Consider the following 5,347-nt stretch of genomic DNA (forward strand, 5'->3'; position numbering starts at 1 on the left):
CTCCTTCTTGGCCTTTTAAAACCCCAAGGATGAGTTTTTATCCCTGTGTACCCTCCTGAGCACAGGATCCTAGACAGGTAACCTTCCTTCCCTTCATGCAGATTGCTGAGCATCTTGACTAGGGACAGAGTCACAGGAGAGACAATGTCTGTCCCACAAGAAGCTGTCTAGGCGTGTGGTCAAGACTCTGTGACACTTAGGACAAGAGACTCATGAACACAAAGAACGGGACCCAGGAGAGGATGTGGCCTGATCTCAATGCCCTGTTTCATCCCTAGCTCCCTCTGAAAAAGTGGTCTCCAAACCATTTTGATCACCCATCCTTATCAGGAAAAATTGTGAAGCTGTACATTCCATATATATGCTTAAAACTAACATCATGTTTATTTCAATCATGAAAGGAATAGAAAAATTTAAACTATGGGAAAGATGAAACATTCATTTTAAAATGTCTATTTGTCTTATATACAATGAAAAATATCTCAAAGCAAAAGGTACACTTAGGGAGAGAGTAAGGTTCCTGACAGTAGTTGAATATCCATATTCCAGGGGTCATCAAGATAATTTTAGGGTTTTCTTAAGTTACTTAAGAAAGCTACTTATCCAACTCGATCAGATGGTCATTGTTATTGGTTTAATTTACACTAATTTACACCAGGCTTAGAAGATATGTCAGTAGTGCCATTTTAACTCACTTATGTTTTTGGTTTCAGAATCATCTTCTACTTCTAGTTTCTTTGCAGAAATCTTTCTAAGGCACTTGTGCATCTTGTGAGATCTGATGAGTTAAATCATATTACTTCATCTGTACATCCATTTTACTGGGCATATGCAAACCACAACATGTGGAGTCACAAAAGTCAAAAGTAAAGAACAGGTCAGGGAATCACAACCTTCCAGCATTCCCTTCCGCACCTCACTCTTTGCGAGACTTTTCACTTCTTTCCTCAGGACACCTCAAAAGCGCTCAGTGCTGTGCATCTGTCTGGCCTGCACACCAGGTGGGAACTAGTGCCAATCCTCATGTGAAGCAGGAGTGAATATTGACTTATTTATCTTTTGCAGGAGGTGTAAATATTACCTGAAGCTAGGATGAATTCCCCTCACCCCAGTAGATTGTCTGATGTGCAAGGGGTTACACACACCCCAGTACAGAGAGCATTGCGTTAGCAGGGACTTTCTGTTTACAACGGGGACAGAAGACAAGCCCAGCTCTCCAAATCCCTGCTGCTCTTCTTCTGCCCCTGCCCTCAGGGTGGGAGGGCCTCTGCTCCTGCCTTGGGAAAGTCAGCATCTTACCAGGAGGGGCATGTTCCTGCTCCCCCCTGTATCAGGCATTAGGGAGTGGTCTGGCCTCATGGGGACACCTTGAGGTACAGAGAGAAAGATGGAGGGAGAGAGTCAAGGGCAGGGGTGGCTGGGTGAGACTCTGTAGATCAGGGTGCCCCTCTCAGCTCATGCCTTCTACAGGTCCTGCAGTGAGCTTGCAAATCTGCCCAGAAGCAGAAAGGAGAGTTGTCAAATGTTGAGCTGCTTCACAAACTCAGGGGAGCTCAGTGGAGGACAGACAGACCATGATCTTCCCCTTGGGCCCCTTCTACAAGTGAGCCTTTCCTGAGTCAGTTCCTCTAGGAAAGCCCCACCGCCTAGCCTGAGCCCCTCAGAGGGAGCACTCTGGCCAGGCAGAGTTCTCTCCAGGCCAGCCAAGCCCATGCCTTGCTTCAGTGGAGCCCTCTGAATCTGAGCCCCAGACACGCAGGCCCATGGAATCTGAAGAAGGGCCAGATGAGACACAGAGAACAGGATCACATGTCTTTTTCTCCCCTGGGCCTTTGTTCTTGCTCAAGAGGACAGGCTAGAGGCCTGTGTCTGTCACTTCTGGGAGGCAAGGGGTGAAGCTGGCTGTGGTGGTCCGTGTGTGTGACCCCGGTGGTATGGCCGTGCCCACGTCTATAATGTGTAAGGGGGTGTATAGAGGTGCGAGGTGAAGGAGTCAGTGTTTTGTGTCCTTGGTGGCCCATGACACTTGTCCCTGTCCCATGACACTTGCTCTCCCTTCTGGTGTTTAATTCTTTACTAGAGACACTCTGGCCCCTTGAAACTCATCATCCCTCTTTTTCAGTTTGATGATGACCAACACTTGCTGAGAGATTCACTGGGCCCTCACCCTAGCCCTGTAAGATAGATGCATTCGATTCGCCATTTTACAGATGAGATGAAGACAGTGAGGTCTGGAGGGGTTAACAACTTGTCCAAGGTCAGCTGGCGAGCCAGGTGCAAAATCAGGCTGTCTGGTTCCAGAGTGTGTGAACCCATCCACCGGGGACACTGCCTCTGCCACCAAACGGGGACAAACATAGAGGCCAAGAGGTTTGTTTGGGGTGACACTGAGAGAGAGACAGATCTAGAACCTCCAGCCCTGCCATTTCTCCACAGACACAGGGACCCATTTTCTACTGCAGAAGAGCTTGTCTCTGAGGGAAATCTGGGCGCCCTGACTGCAGCATCCCAGGCGCACATTGGCTTATCATGTTCAGATGAAAGGAAGGAATCATGTTTTCAACTGTTCCACATTCCAGGCATTGTCCTGAGGCAAGACCTTGTGATTTTGACCAACTGCCTAAGGAGATAAGATTTGAAATTGAAATTGAAGTCACTCAGTTGTGTCCGACTCTTTGCAACCGCATGGACTGTATAGCCTGCCAGGATCCTCTGTCCATGGGATTTTCCAGGCAAGAATACTGGAGTGGGTTGCCATTTAGTTGTGGACATCATAGTAAAATGAAGTTCCTCATTCACAGAGCTCTGGGACCTGAATTCAAATCTCCTAAGTCCCAGCCTTCCCTAGACCACAGCTGCCTTCTTGATGCTGATCTTCTCTCCTTTTTTAAAAAATATTGATCCTCTCTTTTTTATAGTGATCTTCTTTCCTTTTTTCCTATGTTGATCTTCCCTTTATTTGTCCAGAAAAGGAGAGAAGAGAGAAAGGAAGGGAGGAAGGAAAGGGGAAAGGGAGGAAGAAGAGAGAGAGAGAGAGCTTCCAGTTACAGATGAATCTGTCTTGACCCAAATCTTCCACCATAAGCTGAATAAAAGTCTTAAATTTCAACAAGCCTTCTTGTTGAAAGAGCTGAACTTGTGTGTACGTGCAGGGAGGTTGGGTAGCTGACCTAAAGGAGATGGCATGAAGGCATTAGTCCTCTGAGCCAATATTTGTTTTCCAGTGTTGCCTCATTTACAACATAAGTGTTTACATAAGCAGAGCAAATAAAGAGCCTCTGTCTGCTTAACCCCGTCACTCCTCCCCCTCCTCTCACAGCTCTCTGCCCAACACCATTGGAGAGACTTGCCTCTGGGTCATTGGGAAGATGGGATCAGGTAGCCTGAGAACTATGCTCAGAGACTCATTATCCCACAGATCTGCCAGCTCAAAGATGTGTGGCATGACAGTTGGTAAACAAGAGCAGAGTGTCTTTAGGAAAATGTCAGATAATTTGAAATGCCATACACCATCACTTCCATCTCTCTCTCATTTCTACCCCACAGAAGTCCCTGAACAATGAATGATTCTTAGGTTTTCTATTCTTTCCCTGGGGAAACCCATAAAACTATCCTTTTCAGGAAGAATACTCCAGCGCCAGATAGCTTCATGGATGAATTCTACCAAACATTGAAGAAGAATTCTTACACACACTTTTCCATGTAATAGAAAAAGAAGGAACACTCCTTGACTAAGTTTTTGAGGCCAATGTGTGTGTATGTGTTAAGTTGCTCAGTTGTGTCCAACTCTTTACTCACCAGGCTCCTCTGTCCATGGGATTTTCCAGGCAAGAGGACTGGAGTGTGTTGCCATTTTCTCCTCCAGGGGATCTTCCTGACCCAGGGATCAATCTCATGTCTCCTGTATCTTCTGCATTGCAGGCAAATTCTTTATCACTGAAGGAAGTCCCCTTCCACCAGGGAAGTCCCCTTTCAGGCAAGTAAGTATGGCAAAAAGCAAAAATCATGAACGATGCCATAAGAAAGATTAAAAAATTCTTTTTATGAACATAGATGCAAAAATCCTAATGAAAATATTAGCAGATTGAATCCAGCAACATCTAAAAAAGTGAAGTTGTTTAGTCATGTCCAACTCTTTGCGATGCCATGGAATATACCCTACCAGGTTCCTCTGTCCATGGGTTTTCCAGGCAAGAATACTGGAGTGGGTTGCCATTTCCTTCTCCAGGAGATCTTCCCAACCCAGGGATTGAACCCGGGTCTCCCACATTGTAGGCAGATGCCTACCAGGGAAAAAGGGATACTAAATCATTACCAAGTTGAGTTTATTCCAGGAATGCAGTTGTATTTTTAAAAAAATCAATCAGTGTAACTGATTACAATAACAGCATAAAGAAGAAAAATTGTATGATCATCAGTAGGTAGAGGAATAGTATTTGGTAAAATCCAACAACCACTCATTTTAAAACCCTCTTAGCAAATTTTTCTAGGAAATATGCTTAATCTGATAGGGTATGTATGTGTGTGTGTGAAATATGAATAAAAGAAATATATAAAAAATATATAAGAAACTTATATATGAAATTATCATATTCAGTGGTGAAATGGTGCATAAAAATTTTCCCTTTGAGATCAAGAAAAAGATCAGACGGTCTACTATCATCATTCTATTCAACATTTTTGCTTCCAGTCCTACCTGACAGTCTATTCAGGTATGAAAAAGATACAGTATGTAGAAGGATTGAAAAGGAAAAAATAAAACTGTTATTTTCACAAATGAAATGATTGAAAATACATAAAATTCTAAAAAACTAGATCAAATATTAGAAATGTAATTGAGTTAGGCAGTGTTTCTGGATACAAGATAAATATGCAAAATCAATTATATTTCTATATTCAAAATTTTAAAAGAAATGCTATTTAAAATAGTATAAGAACTACAACTGTCCAAGAATAAATCTATCAAAAGACGTCTAAAATTTTTACACACCAAACTATAAAATATTGATGAGAAAAATTAAAGAAACTCTGAGTTAATGAAGGGCTATACCCAGAAATTGTAGTGGTGACCCAATATTACAAAGATTTCAGTTCTTCTCAAAGTATAATATTTAGGTTCAATGCACTCCCAATCCAACTCCCAAGAAGTTTTTTTATATTTTTTGGTGGGAATTGACAACATAATTCTAAAGTTTATAAAGAAATACAAAAGACCTTAAAGAGACATTTGGTTGATTGTGTAAGTTATAGCATTCCAAAATTAGAGCAGAATACATTTGATTTTTCTAAATTTTTCTGCCAATTCTAAGTACTGACATCTGAAATATAATTGTCATGTCTATATAAT

Source organism: Bison bison, unplaced genomic scaffold (genome assembly GCF_000754665.1).
Source record: "Bison bison bison isolate TAMUID 2011002044 unplaced genomic scaffold, Bison_UMD1.0 scf7180017864384, whole genome shotgun sequence".
In the NCBI taxonomy this organism is placed as follows: Eukaryota; Metazoa; Chordata; class Mammalia; order Artiodactyla; family Bovidae; genus Bison; species Bison bison.